Source organism: Anas platyrhynchos, chromosome 2 (genome assembly GCF_047663525.1).
Source record: "Anas platyrhynchos isolate ZD024472 breed Pekin duck chromosome 2, IASCAAS_PekinDuck_T2T, whole genome shotgun sequence".
NCBI lineage: Eukaryota > Metazoa > Chordata > Aves > Anseriformes > Anatidae > Anas > Anas platyrhynchos.
The window spans coordinates 125,444,160-125,456,835 of NC_092588.1; the positions used below are offsets into that span (position 1 = coordinate 125,444,160).

The 12,676-nt window shown below is 42.6% G+C and overlaps 1 protein-coding gene and 1 long non-coding RNA gene across 12 annotated transcripts in view; one reads left to right on the plus strand and one right to left on the minus strand.

Moving 5' to 3' along the window:
* Positions 1-991: 991 nt before the first annotated feature.
* On the minus strand, positions 992-5,838 carry LOC110353550 (uncharacterized). 3 transcript variants are annotated; one of them, XR_005263325.2, is made up of 3 exons: positions 5,670-5,838; positions 2,778-2,858; positions 992-1,295 (listed from the first exon to the last, which is right to left on the minus strand). It is a non-coding gene; the product is annotated as an uncharacterized lncRNA (long non-coding RNA). The 3 variants fall into 3 exon arrangements; XR_005263324.2 differs by having other exon boundaries at positions 5,490-5,838; XR_011806964.1 differs by lacking the exon at positions 5,670-5,838 and adding an exon at positions 4,843-5,225.
* OSBPL3 (oxysterol binding protein like 3) overlaps positions 5,834-12,676 on the plus strand; it is a 90,470-nt gene continuing 83,627 nt past the window's right edge. For 4 of the 9 annotated variants that reach the window (XM_027450953.3, XM_027450959.3, XM_027450958.3 and 1 more), the window contains exon 1: positions 5,835-5,962. The gene's annotated coding sequence lies outside the window, so the exon portion shown is untranslated. Of the gene's footprint in view, positions 5,963-6,295; positions 6,424-8,152; positions 8,268-12,676 lie in introns of those variants that run through there. The other 5 variants (XM_027450955.3, XM_072033530.1, XM_072033531.1 and 2 more) reach the window with 3 other exon arrangements.

Below are 12,676 nucleotides of genomic sequence, written 5' to 3' on the forward strand. Positions count from 1 at the left end.
CCATGCTGGCAGGAAATGTACCCGGTGAGTACAACTTACAATGTTTGAACAACATCATTTATTTTCCCTTCCAAGTGAAATGCAAAGGCATCTGTCCCATAGCCTTTCAGAAAATGCCTTCTAAATATGAATTCAGTGCCTTACCTTACCTTTTGCTTTCATGGTCCTGAAAGAATGAAAGTATTTGATGTCAGCAATTTTTGTGCCTTAATGTTTTGACATTTTTTACTGTTACATGTATTCAAAGTGAAAGAATAACAAAGCTAGCCCTAGCAAGAGAAACATGGATCCTATTCCCACTCTGGGAAAGGAAAGCAGGCTCCATGCAGGGACCCAGCATCCAGATCTGAAGTGCTCTACGCTGCATGCAATGGTTATGGAGAAAGAGCAACACAAGAGGTGTGCCAGGGCCTCACCCACAGCCGAGTGAAGTAAGTAGAAACTGTGTCTGCAATGGACAATGTATTACATCTTCCATCTGCAATAACGTAAGACTTTAAAAAGGGAAATGTCCCATGGGTGTGGAATATCTCTGCTAATCCCTTGTGCCCCACAGGTTTCTTTCTCTCCAATTCCAGAGAGAACTCCTCGCTAGCAACCTGAATAAATAAGCTTGCATTGGTAGGGAAGGATAATGTAGCCCACAGTGCAGTGAATTACACTTTCTTAATAGCTGTATTATCTTCTTTGCCAACTGAACTGCATCTGGATGCCAAATTCTGCGGAGACCGGTATCATGTCTCTGTAAATATACTTACTGAATACGGTAAACTTTAATGTACTCTGGTATTTTCTGTCTTAAATAATGTGGAAAAAAATATGACTACTTTTTTCCATCTGACTGCATTTTAGATAAATACTAAAATCCAAGAATACTTGGAAGAATGAGTAATAGTCACCAATGAGGGGGAGGAGGATAAATGTTATAAAACAGCGTCTGGTGTGTATGAAACCAGTACAAGACTGACAAATCCAGAATTTTAAATTGCAAGTTTGTTTAGCTTTTATTCTTAAAGGAAAATGCTCTTGTTTTAAAAACTGCAGAATCACTTTGGCTTGAAAACCTTGGAATTCCTCTCATTTCCAAGTCAGTATTAAAGTTCCTGCTCAAAGCATGTCCTTGTGTGTAGTAGAAGCTTAGAAGGTATCTCAGCTTGCTGTTTCTCCAGTGGCTTGGATGTTAGACCTGCTTATTCACCACACTGTAACCAGTTGACATTCACAAGCTGGTCCTCAACTGCAGTAATCTTGGGAGCTAGTCCCAGTAATGTTGGGTCCTCCCATTTTCCATGAAGCTAAATAGAACAGAGAAATAAAAGTCAAATCAACAACAAGAAAATTATTTTTAGTATTAGTGATGAATGTTACTGTTTGGAATTCAGCTGTTTCCAAATTCATGGGTCCTATTGTGGCAACTTTTGCATAACACCCCCCCCCCACACACACACACATACATACACACACATAAAGACAGGGTTGTCCAGAGCCTGAATTTTATTTTCTTCACTATGGTACAGTCCACAGGTACAATTTGCTGAGTGCCAGGCTGGTGAACATTCATTCCTTTTCAGTTTTTCTCCTTTCTATTTTGAGTAACTTCTGGCCACACATCTGCTTTGCCAACATAGAAAGACTGTAATCTTCCTGCTCTCTCTGCCCTTATCTGAATAAGTTAACATGAGCCAGTTAAGCCCCTTGTAAGGAGAAGAGTTAGTGCAACAGCAGGTCTGCTTTCCCCCACTGCTGTGGAGCTCTGACCACCAGAAAAATGAAAGTCAGAATCAAGACTCTGAAAAGTATTTGCAACATCTCATGAATTTTGCAACACAGGTGATATGCTTGCACAAAGGCATTGCAGCATCAGGCACTTGAGAGGTAAACTTTGTCCCTCAAAGGTATTTGGAAGGGCTCCAAAGGGAGTTTAACGAGGCTCGGTCTAGTTGGGAAGCGAGAAGAGCCAGGAAAGAAGGCCCAGACACTACAGTCATGAGAAAAGAGGGCTGGGCAGATTAGGGAGATGATAGGTAAGTGTTTAGAAATACCAGCAAGACACACGAAAGCTAATGCCAGTAGCTTGCATAATACTAGCCTGTATATGCAACAGGATGCTGGTGGTATTTGCCAAAGAATTGTCAATGGGATAGAAGGCTCCTGAGTGGTCGCTGAGAAAAAAATAAAAGGTACTGGCACAAGGACAGAAATGACATAAAAAAAAAAAAAAAGCTACCAAGGACAGATTTCTTTTGGTGGACAAGGAATTATGTTGCTGAATTTCAAGATGGGTAACTTCTGCCCAGGACTGAAGACGTATGTGCTTAGTCATGAGAACAGAAAGATGGGTTAACCCAATAACTATGTACACAGTTCTACTGCTGCTCACACCACCTCAGCCACAAGGATTCTGATAACCATATTCTTCTGCTGAAAATGTAGAAGCTCTTCAAAAGATTTGTCTTAGTTATTCATCTCAGAGCACAGGACATAACTTGTATCTCACAACAAGCCTTTCTCTGTCTGCTGCATACCCATGCTATAGGAGCTCGTTCACCAGCATGAGACTAAGATTGCTTGAGCATGAAAAATCATTGCATGATATTGAGTTCAACAGAATCCTTTTCATTGTGCTCACTGCAAATATTATTGTGTACTGTCTTTACAAAACCACAGGAAAGAACAAGCTAAAAGGATGCACCTAATGGTGGAGTTTTAATTCAGACCATGCAATTTAATTATGCATTATATTAGATCAAAGGGAAACTGAATTAAAAAGCAAATACCTGTTGGATCATGGAGATTGGAGTTCCTCTTCTTAATAGCTCTGGAAAGATTACAGTGTCATGAGGCTCCATCACGCAGAACTGAAAAACCAAAGAGCAAGGATAAATCGAAGGTTAAGTGCACAGGGCTGGGGAACACCCTAACCACCTTCTTTTTACTAATACAAACCAGATGGCTTTGTGTTGATGGATCTATTAAAAAAGAAAAACACCAATCTATATTCAGACAGAGGCTTTCTGCCTATACATTTCCCCTGATGTATGCAACCACCTTTTATTTTGCCATCTCAGTTAAGGCTGACATTATTTCTCTGTGCTTTGATTTTCTAATAGGAAGAATGGTCTTACTCCCAAAGGGCTTCCTATTAATTCATTTTTAAACTTATTTTTAGCCCAGGAAAAACACCACTCCAATACTGGTTTTATTTATTTGTTTATTTATTTATTTATTTATTTATTTATTTATTTTTTCTGAACAGGAGGGCTGAACAAAAGGAAAGGAAAGAAATCCACAGAAGGATCAAACTCCCTCCTGAAGTAGCTGTAGTTAATATATCCCAAACATGTTTGGTCCATGTTTTTTGCTGTGATGAACATAGGAACAGTGAATGTCCTTAACGTCTCAGGAACCCCAAGTAGCTTGCTGTCTATACAGCAGTACTCAAGATGGAGATTTTAAACTGGAAGAGGATTTGAATTTTGCTTTTTTCATTTCCTTCTCCTTGCAAGGTCTAGAGGCTATTCATCATCAAAGAGCCACCCAGTTCCTCTCTAAATCAAGAAGTGGTCTGAGTTTGGCTTCAGTGGGAGCTCGAACAGACCCCACATGCATAGTGCTACCTACCAGTACGTTAGTGCATCATGTGATTGCCAGAAAGGTGCCTCACCAACATATTCCATTTGCCTACATTTTTCTTAAAAGATTTGTTGCAGGCTACTTAGTACCATTAGTTCAATAATAATGTTCTTTAAAAGTACAGTGCTAGTTTGTTGTTTTTTTTTTTTTTTCCTAAAACTTGTATTTATAAAAGCAATTTTTATAAAACTTGAAATGTAACAAAATGGTGTATGCTATTTTTAGATTATAGTTGTTTGCAAACTGATAAACACCCTCCAGCAAAACCTGAATTCCCACACTGCAGTAACACAAAGCTACATTAAATAAGATTACCAAAAGTAAAACTGCTTTGTTGCTTTTCATTGACTTTGCTCATTGACACTCACTAAAAATTGCTCCTCATATAAAAATGGGCATAAGTAATGCTGAAAAAGCAGTATTCCAAAGGCTCTGTCAATATTATTTTCAAGTACATTTTATGATCCATATGAACTAAGGCAAAAATAAGTTCATTACGTATAACAAACAACATTTAAAGGTATTAAATGGTATGGGATGCTTTAGTGCCTATGGCTTGGGAATCCTCTGCCAAACCCTGTTCTTATAAACGTGGTACTTTGTGGCATCTCATAGCCTTTCAGCAAATGTGGTTTCATTCACAGTGCAAGGTACCACCCTGAAGATGGGCTATGCTACCGCGAGCTCCCATCCATGAACGCTCTCCCTGCCTTTTGGGATGTCACTTGGAGTGGCTTTCCCAAGCACTCCCACCCTGTTCCGAGGCAGTGTAAAGGAAGAGGAGGTTTTCCAGAAGGTTGCCCAGGGCAGTGGTGGTGTCACCGTCCCTGGGGGTGTTCAAGGAAAGGTTGGATGTGACGCTTAGGGACATGGTTTAGTGGGTGACGTTGGTGGTAGGGTGATCGTTGGACCAGATGATCTTTAAAGGTCTTTTCCAACCTTAATGGTTCTATGATCTATGTTTCTCTTTGCTGTGACCACTGAAGTAATGAGAAGCACCGAGTGCAGGCTGGGATCAAGAAGCATTTGGTTAGCTTGGGGCCCATGATGCTGAGCTGGGAAAGCAGGGGGCCCTTCCTTCCCCTTCCTCTCCTGATCGAGGATTAAACCACACTTTGCACACGAAAACCACACAAGCTCTGCGCCAGGCCACATCCTCCCTACATCCTCACAAGCAGCAACCATTTCGGAAAGACTTCACGCACACACCACGGGGATCATGGAAACGGCCCAGAGCACTTCGAACAGCTCGGGTCTCATTAGTCCCTCCAGCTGCTGCTTCTTATACAAGGCTCCGAGGAACAGGCGAATTTTAGGATGTGGGGTTTCAGGATGTGAGGTTTTAGGGTGTGAGGTTTTAGGGTGTGAGATTTTGGGGTGTGAGATTTTGGTGTGTGGGATTTTGATATGTGAGGATTTAGGATGTGATTTGGGGATTTGATTTCGGGATGTCACATTTCGGGGTACCAACGGGGTCTGTCGGTGTCTGAGGGACGAAGCCCCCGCGCACCTCCCCTCAGCGCCGGCCCCCGCCTCCCGCCCCACCTGCCGGTGAGGCCCCGCCCGTGACGTCACGGAAACACCCCGCCTCCCCCCGCGATCGGCGGGGAAGCGAACGCGAGCTTCCCTTTGGCCAGCGCGGCTGCCAATCAAGCGCGGCGGTCCCGCCTCCCTCCTCCCCTCTCCCCCCCCCCTCCCCACTCGTGTCCGTCCGGCCGGAGCCGAGCGGAGCCGAAGGGAGCCGAGCGGAGCCGAGCGGCCGCCCCGCGCCCCCGCCCTCCCCTCCCTTCCCCTCCGCTCCCCTGCAGGTACCGCCGTTGTTGCTACATTAAAATAAAACTGAATAAATCCCGCACCCAGCCGGGGGGACGCCTCCAGGCGTGCTGAGCTCCGGGACGGGGCTTGTAGCAGCGGGTAAGGGGGATGCCCCCGTTGTTCTGGTGGCGCAGGGCAGTGGGTTAAGCCCCTCCAGCATGGCTTCCGACAAATTGCGAGCAATTTGGGGACAAATTACGAGTGATCTGGGGGCAGATTACCAGCAATCTGAGCGCTGAGCTGCTCCGTTGCTCCCAGCTGCTCAGCACAGCTCACTGATGCTTGGTTCTGCCGGGGGGACGTGTGGGGTGGCTGGAGAAAAGGGCATTTGGTAAATTTACTTCTTCCTTGTAGTGTAATTTGTCTGCTTTGCACTTTTTTCTAGGCCTCCGATGACTGTCACGGCGCTTTTTTGCTTCTCTGCTCTCCAGGGAAGGGACACGGGCTGTTGCTCCATCCCTTGACTTTAACCACCGAGTTGGGAACGCTTCGCTCTGCTTCGTTTCATCAGCCCGTAAGTCCTGTTTGGGTATACACAGCGTCATCTATCTTATTTTCCAGCCTTTTCATTGAAAATACGTCTGTTTTTAAATCTTAAGTAATGCTCTCGAGTCTGCACTCCAATGGGTTAGGCTCAATGTTACCACTGTGCTTCCAGTGCGTTGGCTTCGCAGTTGCCCGTTTTGGTGCCGTTCCCCGCCACGCACACGGCGTTGGGCCCGCTCCTGTCCCCCTCTATCGTCCCGTACGGCGTCTGGGTTTGAATGCAGGAAGGGTGGGAGGGGAACTTTAGGGATTGGAGATGCTATCTGTGTACGAGCATGCATGTGTGTGTTCTGGGGGTGGTGCTGAGCAGTTGTGGTCGGGCTGAAATTACCAGCACGTTCGCTAAGGACAGGAAATGATGCTGAGGCTCTGATAGAGTTGCCTCATTGCAACGCTGTGTGTGTGGCTCGCTCATTTACTTTCGCAAAAGTAAGTATGCAGTATTATATACAAAACCTCCTTTTTCTGGTAGCTGTGTGTATGTCATCCTACAGAGTTGGGTCTAGTTAAAATAGCTTCTATTATAAACCAATGCGTGTATGTCTAATAGGCGTGTATCTAATATTTCCTTCATTAGTCACATTCTGTTGGTTTTATTTCATGCTGTGTAGAAATTAGGGTGAATTGTGACGTTGTGGCAGTCTTGGATCATATGGTTTCTAATTGTAAGAATGAGTTTTCAGTTGCTACAAACAGTGCTCTAAGCAATTCACGTATGAGCTACGCTTTCAACAGGAAGGCTTTTCTCATTTTGTAGCTGATACACTTCAGGCTTAATTTTGACTTGCTGCTGAGGTCTTTGAGATTCTCAATTTTGGTGTCTGTCTTCTGCCTCTGCGGTTATGTTGAAGCAATATACTTTGGGGACATGCATCATTTTTAGTCGCATGCAGCTGTCACTTGTGGTACTGGTATGTAAATCCATGAATAATATGCCTGGAAACAAATGTTCTATTGCTTTAGTTTCTCATTTATCTGAAGGATGAGGAGGCTTTGTGTATGTAACATTATGTCCTCTTGTGGGTGCTTGTCTTTATTCTGCTAACTTAGAAATTAACACTGAGGAAATGTATTTTAATTACCTTAGAATAATTTTTGCTGCCTGCCATCGAGGTTAAGAGACGTGGGTGTTGATGGTAATATGACAATGTAAGTAAAATAGGAAACATAATAGTTGAGAAACATACTGCTGTGGGTATGCTCTTGGGAAGCAGGATATCATTCTCCTCTCAGTCTGTTTTAGCTTGCTCCTCCTGCAAAGTTCCTGAGGCTGCTTGTGACTTCCATGTTGCACACATCATATGTTCAAGAATACCAGATTCTATTATATATGAAGTTATGACATGAATTAACACAGTATTTTATTGTTAGTTCAGGATTCTGTCAACATGAAACTCATGGCATATTGTTTCATGTTGCTTGAAACAAACAAACAAAAAGTTGAGGACAGCCTCTGTGAAGGAAGAGAACTTGAACAAATTATTTTTCTATTTTGCGTGTCCAAACTGAGGTGCTCGTTACGTGATCCAAGTGCTGGGCTGTTTTTTTTGTTTGTTTTGTGTTTTTTTTTTTGGGGGGGGGTGTTTTTTTTGTTTGTTTGTTTTGTTTTTGGGTTTAGCACAAATTCAGTGACAATTCTGGTAAATGCATTGTTAAGTAAAAGCATTGCGTACTTTAAGAAAACGCTAGCTGAGATTGAGAAAAGCATTTGATTAGCCCAGTGCAGCTCAGCATTTACCGTCCTGCCTGCCTGGTATGCCAGAACACCACTGACTCAGTGCAAGCTCCTTAGGGTAGGAGTCACGTGTTAATATATAGCAGTAAGCACAACAGCACTTAATTCTATTTCAGTGCCTGGGTGTTCCGTGCCACTAACCACAAAAGTAGGAAGAACTGAAGCTGAGCCACTTTGGTTGTGGAAGGTGCTGAGCAATGTGTGCAGTGCATGTTTGCTAACAATTCTCCATCTTTGGCTGAAGGCTGAACATGTGGTTCTTGAGTCTTTTTTTCTGAGGAAAACAAATAACTGTTAAGCATGACTTGATAGGAATCCTTGGTATGTGCAGTGGAAGAGAGTGAGAGTACAAGATATAATAAGAGTGAGTACTGTATATAGGAGTGAGAACTGACTTTCACTGACCTTTGAGCTTTGAGCTGAAACAGTGCATTCAGGATTGCTAGGAGTTCCTAGCACTCGGAGGGATCTCCATTCTTAAGAACTGTACAGGCGGCTGTAAGAAAGCCTGATAACAGCGGCTGCATAATAGCATCGGGTGAGTCACAGAAGGAGGGCAGCATATATGATTCTCCACATGCCTCTGTGCTTTTCTTTTCAGCTTTGTGACAGTTTAAACTGATTTTGAAAAATTCTTCCTTTGTAGTCATTATACAGCAAGTTAGCCAAACTGCATTCCCTGTCTGACCAGGAGGCGTGTCTCTATTCGTGTTTCTAGGTTTCTCACTTTCAAGTCCTGTTGTTAAGGTACAAGTACCTGGCATGAAGGTTCCCTCTCTCAGTAGTGGGGGGTTTATTGGTTGGATCATATTAGGTTGGCAAATACAGCTGCTGCCATGTCAACAATTAATTTTTCCAACTGTTTTCTTTAGCACTTCTGTTAATATAGGTGTGCAAACAAATCTACCTTTCTTCTGCCCGCTAATGTAATGCATCAGTTGAGAATTGAAATCTTTTATTTTTGATTTACCTCCCCATAATGCCAAGTTCTTAGTGATAGCTTCAGGTTCTGCCTGTGTGTTGGTTAAACCATAACGTAACATATTTTTGCTGTGATTTTTTTTTAAGGTGTACAGTGCCATAATTGTCTTGTCACTTGTGACATAATTGTCACTTGTATTTAACTGCTGCTCTTAGAAAGAAGATGATAACAATCCAAAATACTGAAGTTGAGAAACTAATCCTTGTTTGCACCAGTGTGTATTTTCTCTTCTTTTTTTTTTTTTTTTTTTTACGTTAATGATATGCACTGTACTTCGATGTTGGGTTTCAGTAATGACTTCTTGTTGTTAGAAAAATTTGACACATGGGGCTTTCTGGCTGTGCGGTGTATCCTCATGTGAATGTTTTTAGACTGGAAGTTTGAAACATTTCCCTGGCTGAAGGTAGTCTTACTCTTCCCTTATCTTAATTTCTGCCATTTCTGTTATTGCTACTTGTGATAATAATGCCATGACTCTACTTTTGCTGTCATCTTATCTGTTGTGGCCATGGCTTAAATCACTTTGAGGTCACCTTTCTCTGCCATTCTCTTTTGTTCCCTTTTCCCCCATAATTCTGTAGGTTTTTCCTAGTCTCAGTGTGTATGCGTTATTGTTCTGTTATTTGTCTGTTCCACTTTCCATATAGTTGCTGGTGAAACTGAATGAAACACGAGGTCTTAGCAGTTCCAGTAAAGAACAACTGTGTGGGCATACTCAATTGCCTTAAGCGTTTTCTTCCTTCTGCTTGGACAGTAGCTGAAACCACAGAAGAGACAAATTCTGAATGGCCTGTCAGTCACCAACAGGCCTGCGTGTGTGGGAGACTTTATCCTGCTCAGCGCACAAGCCCATCTGTGTCATTCTTAATTCTGCGTGTTACTGAAGGTTAAACCCTGCCCTTCAAGTTTTAAAACGAGCAGAGCGGAATCCTGGTCGCTGGCGCTGCTTTCTTCCCTCTCTGCAACCAGTCGCTCGTATTAAAAAAATTTGTTGAAATGTCTTCCTCTCCTCCAAGTTATTTTATTTTTTTGTCAGTGTGTCTAGAAAAATAGCCTTGAGAAGTGGTGGAGGGAGTTTCTTCATAGTTTTAACACCCTGAGTGAAATGTACAATTGTTTTTATAGTGGAGCTTTTGCTGTCCTGTCTGTAATGGCAAGAGATGGTGTTGAAACCAGTTTTGATAAGTTTTGTTGTCAAAAGGTTTTCGCTGCTGCCTCAGGCTGTGAAGCATAATAGCAGCGTCTCCCCTGAACATCATGCAGAGCACGTCGTGCTCATATTGGCATCTGGAACCGCACTGGCTGCAACCACAGTACTAGCAAAGGAGCTTGTTTAATAGTCCTATAAATTACTGTATTCTGACAGAGCGAACAGCTCCCTCGTTTGTTTCCAGATCCCTTGCTTGTGACAAACCCGAGTGCTGAGATCCCGTAGGTGCAACCGTGACAGCACGAACTGTGAATTGAAGTGCAGCTTGTAGTGGCGGGGCAGGACGGAAGTTTCATTATGAATGAGAATCAGTCGCTGACCTTTTCATATCTTTAATTTAACAAATAAAAGTAAGAAAGGAAGTGTCTGTTTTCTGTGGTACCGCTTGATCACTTTAGCTAAGGAAGCGTAAATTATCAGTGTCAATGGGGATCCCCGAAACACTGGTGATTACCATCTGCATACTGAGGAGCTGATGATGTTAACTCCAAAGGATGTGGGCAACGGGGAGTCTTTGCTATTTTGTAGAGATGACTGTGGTAGGAGTGTGGTGCCTTTCTCAGGTTCCCTCCCTGATACTGTGCCGCTTGCCAGCCGCAGGCAGGCTGATACTTGCTGACAGATACCTTTCTACGGTTTAGTAACTCTACTTTTTTTTTTTCCTCTCTTCCCCTCATGGGATGTATCTGTGTCTGCAGCTGAGTCGTATATGACCCCTCTGATTTTGGGAATCCTGCAACCATTTGGGTAGCAGATGTTCCAAGAACTTTGTGCTGGCCTTAGCATATATCAGCCTATTTGGACCTGGTGTTATTGCTAAAAGATTGCAACTCTTTGCTTTCTAAATAAGCGATGATGAAATGAAGAAACAAAGATTAACAACTAGGGGGCATTACTGAGACTATACCTAAAGATAAGATTTCTCCTTAACTTTTTTGCTGGTGAGTAAGAGTGATCAACAAGCCTGTGCAGCCTACCCTGGTGCTGTGATGAAGCTTCTCCGAACAGCATCGTACTTGCTGTTACTGTCAAACAGGGTTTGTGGAATCACTCAGAGCAGTTATCTTTAGTTTCCTTAAAAGATAGTATTCTGGTAATGGTTTTGTCCTGTCCTACATCTTAACAAGTCACAATGGGCACAAAGCGAAGGAGCATAGGAGGTTCCATCTGAACATGTGGAATTTTTTTATTTTTTTTTTCCCCCACTGTGTAGGTTAGTGAACACAGGTTGCCCAGAGAGATTGTGGACACTTCATTCTCGGACATGTTTAAGAGCTCTCTGGACATGGTTCTGGGTGACCAGCTGTAGGTGGCCCTGCTTGAGCAGGTCGGTTGGACAGCCAGAGGCCCCTTCCCACCTCAGCCATTCTGTGGTAACTACTAGTGTGTTTTGGGGTTTAGCTTAGGGCAACTCTGCACTGCAAACTCTGTTAGATTTAGATTTGGGGGGAAAAGTCACTTGCAGTCCTAGCATTCTTTTCCAGTCTTTCATGGGTCAAGAGTGGATCGGATCACTGCACATCTTTGTGGCTGGGTTACATGTAATCTTTTATACAGCAGGGAGGCAAATGTTGGAATATGTTTCTGGAGGATTGCTGGTGTATCTGACAGGGGATGACTTCTAGAAATAGAACTGGAACTAATGGGGTTTGCTGATACTATGGCCAGATAACAAGGAATTTGCATACGAAGACGGCAGAATCTAGGTTAAATCTACTTTTGTCACTCTACCAACAGCCATGTTGGGGAAGAAGAGTTGATACTTCCTGTGAATTTTTTATTTTTTTTTTTGACTAAGGCAGAACAGTAGAAGGAAGAGAATTTTGGTATAAGGTCTACGCAGTTTTGTTATGTCCTGGCAAGAAAGTTAGTGGCTTTTGGGAAGTGAATTCAATAGGTGTACCCTTAGAAGCATCAACAAATACTTTGAGGGCAGATGGATTTAGATTCTTGGGCTGCATGGGGGGGCTGTTTTGCAGTGCTATTGTTAAGCTTCCAGGTTGAGGGCTCTAAAGGGAAATGAAATGCAAAATTTGCATGTTGAGTGAAAAATTGGGACAAAGTATTACAATTGCTTCTTGTCTTCCTTAACTGAACGGTACTGATAATTTATGCTGACTGTTGTGAGTTAACCCCCGTAACTCACCCCCAGGTAAGCACCACCAAAACCAGTAAGCCAAAAAGTAAGCTAAGCCAAAACCAGTACAAAACCCAACATTCATTTTTTCCTGTGGTGATCATGATATCTCTCAATTCATTTTCAGATTTCTTACTGTTCTTCAAATCTATGTACCTTGTCTGCAAGGCAATAAAACCAGCAGCACTCAATATTATACTAACATTATGAACCTTATAAAACTGAAGCTCACTTACTGAATATCTCCTGGTGCTTAGAGTGTTGCAAATTGCTGAGAAAGGGGAACTTAATGAAGTAAGAAACTGTTATAAATAAAGTTCTTGCCTTTTAGCTGATGTCCAGTACATACAGTTGAAGCAAGCTTTTAACATCCTATTTCTTAGAATAAGAATAAACATACGCTGCTAAAATGATGTGCTTTTTTTTCACTCAATTCACTGAATAAATATGGAACTTCGTGTCAGATTCAGAGATATTAGAATTTTCCACAGAATAGCTGAATCACAGGCTTCTTTCCACACACAAACTTCTTATTTTTCCCTGCATTATACTACACAGTATCATATCCTTTGAAGTTTAGCAGGATCAACGTTTCTACTTGCAAATTAACAGCAGAGC